We start from the raw sequence: 10,891 nt of genomic DNA on the forward strand, positions 1-10,891 counted from the left end.
CTAACTTTTTCCAGAAGGGCTAATAATACCACTAATAATATGATAATAACAGAGGCTTACTATGTGTCAGTGTACTTCCCTACTTTACAGTTAAAGTACATGGCTCTGGCCTCCAGGAGAGTTGGAGTAGGGCCTCTGGGAGAAGAGCAGAAGTGACCTGATTTTAAACTCCTACAGCTGATGCTGATCCTTCGTGGGTTGAACAGCTTCCCTTTGGAAAGAGATACTTCCCACTGCAAACTCTCATGCTGGCTTTATGATTTAGATTAGTATCATATTGGGGTCAAATGAATTTGGATACTATTAGTCAATTTTTTTTTTCAGGTTGATACTATCCACCCCAACCAGCAAAGCTGGAATACAAAAATTTGGCACTCTTGATGCCTTTTGTGGTCAGTTCTGTCCTCTTCAACTTCTACGCAAGTCTGCAAAGGAAATCCTGTGCGTTCTTAGGAACAGAGTTGATTTTACAAGGAGGCCTGCCAAGAGTTGAGGGAAGCAAACCAAAATCACCTCCCCCACTGTACTGCCAGGGCATCTGGAAGTTTAGTATTTGAGATTTCTTCCTTGTGGCAAACGTCCACACTTTCTGGAGCCCTTTGCTAAAAGGAATGCATGCCTACGAGCACCACACACTTCTGAAGTGCTGGCAGTCACGACCCCTCAAACATGGGCCGTTCATCAGACATCTGGCTGTCACCTTAGGCATAACACAGAGGTTTAATGTGGGACAGAGGGGAGGGAGGAAGGGAAGAAATATATGAGGGGCTTGGTAAGTCACCTCCATGAAGATTCAACAGTGAGGCCACCTGAAGTGCCTGGGGAGAGAGAAATGAATTGAAAACAGAGATGAGCTGGGTTCAAAAGCAAGCTTCTCCAGCTTTAGAGTTTAGCCTTTCCCATCTTGCTCAGGACACAACTTCTTAGTGTGTGCCTTCTCAGCTGGGTATAGGGCCAACAAAACTATATTTCTTAGAGTAGACCAGTGATGTCAAAATCATACAGGGTTCTTGTGAAGCCAGATTTCTGGGTGCCATCTGACCCCTATTATGTCAGAAACTCTGGAGTTGGAGGCACAGAGTGTGCGTTTTTAACACATACCCCAAGAAATCTGATGGCCAGTGAAGTTTAAGAATCATAATGTATTTTGCAAAAGATTCTCCTCCTAGCACAAGATTCTCTTAGTGTCACTTCTTGACAGTCTCAGTTTCCCCATCTCCATAAAATGCAACACAAATTTGGGTGAGAGTTCTAGGTAAATTTAATAAGCAACATTTCCTTGGGGAGTGTTTTTGGATGACTTGACACCATAATGGCGGCAGATTGTGTTTCATTAGCGAGGATGCGTGGCTGACATAACAGGACACGATGTTCTGTATTATTAAATACACCACTGCGCCAAGCCCATGAGGCACACACACAGCCTGAGCAAACCTTTACTACCATGTAGAAATCTCTGCTATATTAGGCACAATTTCCAGCAGTGAAATAAGTATATTGCTTACTAAAATTTCAGAAAATGCACAACTTTCTTAAAAGGAAAAGCAGATAATTTGTCCAAATACAGAATTCTACATAATGATTCTATATTTCATTTACCCCCATACTATTATGTTGTTAGATTCCCCACATGCAGAAAGTGATAAGCAATATTCTAAACATTTCGTTAAAAATTATAATACAAAATATGTTACTATTCATTCACAATTCTTTTTTCTTATATAAGCAAAACATTGACAGTGCTTTAAAAAGCTGCACTTTTAAGTGTCACCCTGAAAATTAACATTTTTAATGTAAATTTTGTGCATATCAGAAAATTCAAGAGTCATGAAAGCTTGTAAACAAAAGTGATGGTTTACAAAAAGATTTGGAAAAGTGGTCATTTTGTATTTCTACTGTCATGAACTGTGGAACAAAGTCAACTATTGTTTTTAAGATCCATATATATCAGTCAATATTATAATGAAAAATATTCACTTCTAAGAGTTTTTTTCTATACGTTCAAAAATATGTTTTCAGAAATGAATCAAGTACCCCCTAAGGAACCACCACATCCATTATTTCTTTCCTCCCTGTGTTGCCTTGTTTCGGTAGAATCCAGGTCATCTTGTTAAAGTTCACACAGTGAAGGTGTGTGAATGTTCTGTCAATTGGTACCCAACCACAACCACAGTGAGAAATGTTTGAAAGAGGCATGAAAGGTTTGATGACTTTGATAAACACAAAGGGGCTTGTGAGTCCTTGCGACCGTCCAAGGCCTCACAGGAAGGGGTGGGGGCTGAGAAAGGAATAACAGCCACCTGCTCAGAAGGCTCCACGCAGAATGTTGAAGTGACTCTGTCAGCTCCAAGACCCAGCATAGGGGGCAAACATGCATAACACAGAGTTTAAGTCGAGGAACGAAAACGCAAAACAACCATAGCCGGAATTGTCTACATTCTTCGTCCAATAAGTAATAAAGTGATGGGAAAGGAAAGAATTGGGACGCCAGACACACTGCAGCTGTCCCCTGCGGCTACTCAGCCCCTCCTCCACGGAATGGAATGGCCCTGTTTGTTTTCCTTTCATTATTCGGTGTTGTGTTTTGTGTCTTTTTTAATGAAAGGGGGAAAGAAAATATTTCCTTCTTGTCATGTGATTCAGTGGTTTTACTTTTTTCAATGAACTGAGAAATATTTGCTTCACATAAGAGATGTAGTTAAACCTTGAAATGCAATCCCAAAACATACGGAGGCAGAATATTTGTCAGTGGAGGACCCTCTCCCACCCAACAGAAGACAAATGAGCAGCATCATGCTGGCCCCAAAACTTCCAAGGGACTTACACTGGATCTTTGCAATATGAATGTGCTTTGAAATGAATTCATCTATGACTCTCACCCTGAAGGTCTGGGGCCTCAGTTTCGGCTATAGTAAGGTCTTTCTGATGCTCTTGGAACTAATCCCCCTTGTGTAGATCCAATTAGAACTCATGTAGGACCAGAGAACAATAATAACTCATTGTATTTCTTCCTCACAAATTGTGTTAGGAAGCCTCCTCACATTGGTCAGTAGAGAAATCAGAACCTGCAAAAAGAATCACAATGTGGGGCATTACTACTTCTGTTTCTCTGACATAATAACAGTGACATAAAACTGAGTAAAAGAGGAAGAATTGTAGGTGTCATTTATTGGGCAGCTACTGTTTGTCAGGTGCTGTACCTCTTTTATTCCTCACATCACTCCAAAGCTCACTATGCCCATTTCACAGATGAGGGCACTGAGACAGCCATGTAGAACTAAGAATTCAGTCTCAGGTCTCACAAAGTCTGGGGCGCAGGCTCCCGGCCGCTGGACTGTGTCACCTCGTTTAGGTGGTATATCAGCAGTCCCATGTGAGTCCCACCTACTGTCCTGGCATCGTCATGCTTCTCTTGGAAAATCTTTCTTACGTTGCTCACAAACAAAAACTAACATTCATATTTTAGAAATGAAGGCTATTTTCCCAGGATATTTGCATTTCATTTAATCACTGGGACCACACCAAGGGTGATAGCAACTTGCTGAGAGGAAATGAGACTGAAGTGTTTATTGTAATGTATTAAAGTAAGTTTGATATTTTTGTCAAAGAGGGAGTGGTAGGTCGGGAGGGGTCAGGATCCTGAGAACTGCTTTTTGTATTTTTTACTTTATAAATTATCATGAGGCTCAACATATTTTCCTCTTGACATGCAGTCAATTTACTCTTTTAATATAACATATTCTAGTGGGTTTTTTCCTTTGCTTCCCCATCTTAATCTAAAATGTTATTATTAATAATTTTTTTTTTTTTTGAGACAGAGTCTCACTCTGTCACCTAGGCTGTAGTGCAGTGGCACCATCTCAGCTCACTGCAAACTCCGCCTCCTGGGTTCAAGAGGTTCTCCTACTTCAGCCTCCCAAGTAGCTGGGATTAAAGGCATGCACCGTCATGCCCAGCTAATTTTTGTATTTTTAGTAGAGACAGGGTTTCACCATGTTGGCCGGGCTGGTCTCGAACTCCTGACCTCAGGTGATCCACCTGCCTTGGCCACCCAAAGGGCTGGGATTACAGGCGTGAACCACCATGCCTGGCCAGAAGTATGTTTTTGAATAGATATTAAATATAACATATTTAAAACAAATAAGAAATATATTTGAAACAAATAAAAAGAGTTTGTTTTATACAAGAGCAGAAACTTGAGTAAAAAGCAGAAGTCTCCATTTTCTGTAGCCGTGAAAGAATGCAGAGAAAACGGCATATATTCATATTGATGAATATATCTGAATGATTACAATGGTGCTAACATGTGAGTACAATACCTTTTAGAATGTAACAATGTTGGTTTGATACTGTAAGCTTTACTAATTAAAGAGGAGATGACTTGAGGCCTATTGCTGGATGCCTGGGTTTTCCCATAGGAAAGAAGAGAAAGAAACAGAGGAAGTAATTAGGGTGAAAACAATGGAGGGGTGTGGGGTGAGGAACGACACTATGACACTTCCCCTCCCAGACTGGCCAGAGAAGCCAGAAGGGACTATGTAGACAAGCTGGCAGCTCATTGCTGCACAAATCAGGTGTCTGGGACTTAAGCTTCCTCATCTCTCAGACCCCAGCCAACCTTCAAGGATCTTTCCAGATCTGTCCTAATCTGTGACTTTGAAATGAAACTTCACTCCATTTGAGTAGATTAGCATCAAGGAGGTACTACATAAAGCAAGTGAAAAAGATAATTTTTGAAGAATGGAACAGCTGGCTCTCTACCTGTCCTAAGCCACACTGATGTGTCCCTGGTGTTTACCACATCACCGTGTTGCTGTGTTAGCTCAAGACACAGTACGTGCTGGGAATGTTACTTATGTGAGATCTATCACAGATTCCCAGATCACTTTAACCACTTTAGGGCAGCATCTTTCTTTGCTCAATATTCAATCTGTCATAACAAGCTAACTGTAGTCCTAAAAAAAACTTTTATATTATTTACATATAAAATTTCAGTTTATTTACCAAAAAAAAAAAAATCTTTTACTTTTTGAGATGGAGTAGCCAGGCTGGAGTGCAGTGGCATGATCTCGGTTCACTGCAATCTCTGCCTCCCGGGTTCAAGCAATTCTCCTGCCTCAGCCTCCCAAGTAGCTGGGATTACAGGCGCATGCCACCACACCCAGCTAATTTTTGCATTTTTAGTAGAGACAGGGTTTCACCATGTTGGCCAGGATGGTCTTGATCTCCTGACCTCGTGATCTGCCCGCCTTGGCCTCCAAAAGTGCTGGGATTGCAAGAGTGAGCCATCGTGACTGGTCAAAAAAATTGTTTTTAAATGTTTTTCCTCACTTACATCATATAACAATCCTAATGTGATAGCTGAAAAAAAAAGCTGATAGAGCAATGAAATTACAAGGTGCCGGACTGAAATTAATGCCTTTGACAAGAGGAGTATCTTCTGTTCACTAGAGCATGACTCTTCTCTTGTCATGTGTCAAAGATTGTGAACGCAAAGCCTAAATACAATATTTATTATTCATACTCACTCCTCAACATTTATTGGGTATATATTATGTGCCTGATATCTAGCTAAAGTTTAGAGACAGAAATGTGAGCAAGCCACATCCTGCCTACCATTGACTTACAGGGATTAAAGGGAAATGAGGCTTGGGCCAGGATGACCAAGAGAACAGATGAAGAATAACAGGATCTGAATTAATCAGCAACAGTGGGTAGGGAGAGGAGGTGATACCCTTTTTTTTTTTTTTTTGAGACGGAGTCTGGCTCTGTCGCCCACGCTGGAGTGCAGTGGCGCAATCTTGGCTCACTGCAAGCTGCGCCTCCTGGGTTCACGCCATTCTGCTGCCTCAGCCTCTAGAGTAGCTGGGACTACAGGTGCCCGCTGCCACGCCCGGCTAATTTTTTGTATTTTTTAGTAGAGACAGGGTTTCACTGTGTTAGCCAGGATGGTCTCGATCTCCTGACCTCGTGATCCACCCGCCTCAGCCTCTCAAATTGCTGGGATTACAGGTGTGAGCCACCGCGCCCAGCAGAGGTGATAGCTTTGAGAGATATTTAGAAGGTAGACTCCACAGGACTTGGTAGTAGCACGTGGGACAAGAGAGGAATCCAGAAAGATGCTAAAAGTGTCAGGCCCATGAGAGACCCAGACGAAGTGATTGGATTTAATGTGGGTCACACTCTTGTCACTGAGGGTAAATACTCAGTTTCACATGTCATCATTAATCAAAAGGCATTGTAAGAACTTAATAGAGGAAATTAGAGGCCTCCTGCCTACCACTCTAGGCAAAGAGGTACTGAAGCTTGCCCTGAATACTCTCTAGTTAATCCTGGTCACATATCAGATACAAATGATACCTTGCTTTGAATTTATCTAGCACTGAATGGTGTGGGCTACAAGACAGTTTTAATCTACGTCAATTTTATTTACAACTAACTTCTGCTTTTCTTTTATTAAACCTCCCATGGCGAACAGTATTACCTTCTCTGTGAGGCTTTTCTTCTTTCAACCATCCCCAGACAGAACAGATCACTTCTTCCTTTGTGCCAGCATTGCAGTCTATGGCAGATCCCTAATAGTGCACCCTTATCATTTTCTTGATATATTGCTTCTTGACCGATTTCAAACTTTTTGAGGGCAGAGAGCATGATAGTTCAACTCTGATTTGTAGCCCCCAGCATAAGGCCTGATTTAAAAAGAAAAATAGAATCTGATTAACTGTCAAGTGAACTAATGCTTCTTTTTTTTTTTTTTTTTGAGACGGAGTCTCACTCTGTCGCCCAGGCTGGAGTGCAGTGGTGCGATCTCGGTTCGCTGCAACCTCTGCCTGCTGGATTCAAACGATTTTCCTGCCTCAGCCTCCCGAGTAGGTGGGACTACAGGCGTGCGCCACCACACTTGGCTAATTTTTGTGTTTTTTTTTTTTTTTTTTTTTAGTAGAGATGGGGTTTCACCATATTGGACAGGCTGGTCTCAAACTCCTGACCTCGTGATCCACCTGCCTCGGCCTCCCAAAGTGCTGGAATTACAGGCATGAGCCACCGCGCCCAGCTGCTAATGCTTCTTTATTGCCTTTTCTCATGTGGGCCTCAGTTTGGAAAAAGGAAATTAAGAACTTAGAGGTCTTGCAAATAATATATTGAAAACTTCGGGAAAATATCTAAGCAAGATTTAACAACAGGGATTTTCACGGATTAAGCATTGAGTAACTAAAAGCCAAGGCCATTGCACTGCACAACTCTGGAGGCCACCAATCTCATTAGTCTATGAAAATGGCACCACAACAATATGAACAGCATCCCCTAGAGTTACGTAATATGAAGCTTTGCCAGTTGATCAAGGAGCCTAGGCTTAATTTTAACGGACTGAGCCATCCACTTCCTTTTCAGGGTCTTGGTTAACTCATCTATAAAACAAAGTGGACTAGATCAGTATTTCCCATCATTATTATGAAAGGGGTTTAAAGCCCCTTTCATAATAATAATCTCCTAAAAACTCTTAGTTAAAAAATTTCATCATTTTATTATGGTACTAAGTTGTTTTAAAATATTGTAACACAAAATTTAATATAATATTTATAATATTCACAATATAGTTAGGTAAATTTGTACTTTTTCCATTTAACAAGTACCATTCTACTTAATTAAGATTAAACTGAATGTGTCATAAAAACATGATTTTTTGGACAAATGTTATAGTTACATCGTATTATGTTTAGGATTTTGTATACTTTAGGAGGCCAAAGTATACTAAACTTTAGAATTACATTTAACTATGTGTTACACTCAGTCAAAATTCAACCAAAATATATTACATGATTTAAGGTTTGTAATTATTACATCTGATTTGTTTTATCAATAAAATAGGGATATGAGAAAAAGTATCAAGTTAGTATTTGTGAGCATTTCTCTGAGACTAGCACCTTGCTGATATTGCTAGACTTCAGTGACAATGAATGAAAAACTAAATCAGGCCGGGCACGGTGACTGACGACTGTAATCCCAGCACTTTGGGAGGCCTGACTGAGGTCAGGAGTTCAAGAGCAGCCTGGCCAACATGGAGAAACCCCATCTCTACTAAAAATACAAAAATTAGCTGGGCATGGTGGCGAGCACCTGTAATCCCAGCTACTCAGGAGGCTGAGGCAGGAGAATCTGAGGCAGAGAAACCCAGGAGGTGGAGGTTGCAGTGAGTTGAGACCATGCCATTGCACTCCAGACTGGGCAACAGAGTGAGACTCCATCTCAAAAAGAAAAAAAAAAAAAGAAAAGAAAAAAAGTAAAACTAAATCACATATAATCTTATATAAATATAAATATACATGCATGTATGTGTGTATATATGCCTATATAAGTATGTATGTGTGTATATATATGTGTGTGTGTGTGTATATATATATATATTTGAGACTAGGTCTTGCTCTGTCACCCAGACTGGAATGCAGTGGCATAATCATAGCTCACTGCAGCATCAAACTCCTGGGCTTAAGCAATCCAGTCCTCAGCCTCCCAAGTAGCTGGGACTACAGGTGTGTACCACTACATACAGTTTATTTTTTCTTTTTAACACAGAACTATGAGATACATTCTGATGTACTTTGAATACTAAGCAGATGAATGCAACATAGGGGTTTGGTGAAGATAATCTTGAAGAACATCGGGAAAACTATTATCATTTTTATGCTTTTTGTTTCAACATCAATGTTCCTTTTTCAACATCAGTGTTCCACATACCATCTGTCTATTTCCAAAGACCATTATGGGCTCACACCTTTAATGCCAGCACTTTGGGAGGCCAAATCGGGCAGATCACTTGAGGTCAAGAGTTTGAGACCAGCCTGGTCAACATGGTGAAGCCCCATCTCTACTAAAAATACGAAAATTAGCTGGACATGGTGGCGCATGCCTGCATTCCCAGCTATTCGGGAAGGTGAGGCAGGAGAATCACTTGAACCGGGAGGCAGAGGTTACAGTGAGCCGAGATCACAGCACTGCACTCCAGCCTGGGCCAGAGAGTAAGACTCCATCGCAAAACAAACAAACAAATACCATGATGATTATATGAATTAGGCAAAGAAGACAATTAAAAATGGATGATAGTTTAAAACAGTTGTAGTATAAAACAATGTTCAGATGAGAAATAAACCAACACCCACCTGATGTTCCCAAAGAATTTTTTTTTTTTTTTTTTTTTTTTGTCGAGATTGAGTCTGGCTCTGTCGCCCAGGCTGGAGTCCAGTGGTGCGATCTTGGCTCACTGCAAGCTCCACCTCCCAGGTTCAAGCAATTCTCTTGCCTCAGCCTCCCGATTAGCTGGGATTACAGGCATCTGCCACCATGCCCGGCTAATTTTTTGTATTTTTAGTAGAGAAGGGGTTTCACCATGTTGGTCAGGCTGGTCTTGAACTCCTGACCTCGTGACCTGCCTGCCTCAGCCTCCCAAAGTGCTGGGATTACAGGCGTGAGCCACCGCACCCAGCCGCAAAGGATTCTCCAAAAGCAAATTGATTTATTGTTAACGTTTAAATTGAAATTAAAATAGACATTCTGAAGCTTTTAACGATGCAATAACTTTTTTTGTAAAAGGTCTTCTCTGTCTCCCAGGGGTGTGGCCACCAGCAGTTGGGAAGTGCCATTCAGATACTCTCAGAGGTCTCGTCTAGTCAAACAATTTGTGTCTTAGTAAATTCAATCCTGCTCTGCAGCAGCAGCCATTCCCATAGACCTGGGGGATGCATTGGAGTGCTGCCTGAGCTACCTATTGTTTCTTGGGATGGGGAGCTAGTCTCAGATTCAGGGAGATAATGGGATATAATGTTTATTATTGGAATAACTTCAATAAATTCTATTTTCTGATCACATACTAGTAATAGGTACCAGGTATGATTTTCTAGACCAGAGGTTGGCAAACTAACTATAGCCCAAGGGCCCAAACTTGCCATCCACCTGTTTTTATATGACCTGCAAGCTAAAAATAGTTTTTATATTTTTAAACAATTGGGAAAAAACTAAAAATTTTATGACACATGAAAATTATATCATACTCAAATGTCAGTGTCTGTAAATAAACTTGTACTAGAACATAGCCGTGATCACTTGTTTACATATTGTCTATGGCTGCTTTAACACCACAATGGTAGAGGTGAATAGTTGCAACAGAAGTTGCATAGCCCACAATACCTAAAATATTCATTGTGTGGCCCATTACAGAAAAGTTTGCTGATCCCTTTTCTAGAAACTTGATATGCATCTATGAAGAAAACAGACAAAAAAATGTGGAGTCTATTTTCAAGCAGAAGGACACACAATAAATAATAAACATAAAAAATTAAACAGTATATTAGAAGAGGGTAAGTGCAGTGTAAAATAAAAAAGAGACTAGGAAAGGTTGGACGAGGAGTGTGGGGGTCAAAAGAGTAGCAGGTTGCAATACTAAATTTCATTTTTATGTCTTCCTAGCCATAGCTTAAATCTTACCTAAACTTACAGCAGGAGTATTTCAAATCTAAAATCAACTTACATGTCATAGGGAATGTACTATGGAATCTAAGAATTCTCCAGGAAAGGGTAGAGAGAAAAAGTGGCTTTGCATTTCCATGCCAAAGAGCAGTGGTTTGTTGGAGAAGAATTGTTTTCACCATTATTTATGAGACATGGAGAACCTGGTGTGCAGTGGCACTTCTGAAGTCAGACAGTTTGAGGTTTAATTATCTCTTCTGTTACTAATCATCTGACTAGCCTTGAGCAAACTGGTAGCAAACCTCTCTGAGCCTAAGGTTCCCCATTTATAAAATGGAGATAACCCCTACCTCACATGTTGCAAGAATGAAAAGGATATAATTTCTTATAAGAGTCTGACACAGGGCATACAATTGATAGGTGCCCAAGA

Source organism: Pongo abelii, chromosome 2 (genome assembly GCF_028885655.2).
Source record: "Pongo abelii isolate AG06213 chromosome 2, NHGRI_mPonAbe1-v2.0_pri, whole genome shotgun sequence".
In the NCBI taxonomy this organism is placed as follows: Eukaryota; Metazoa; Chordata; class Mammalia; order Primates; family Hominidae; genus Pongo; species Pongo abelii.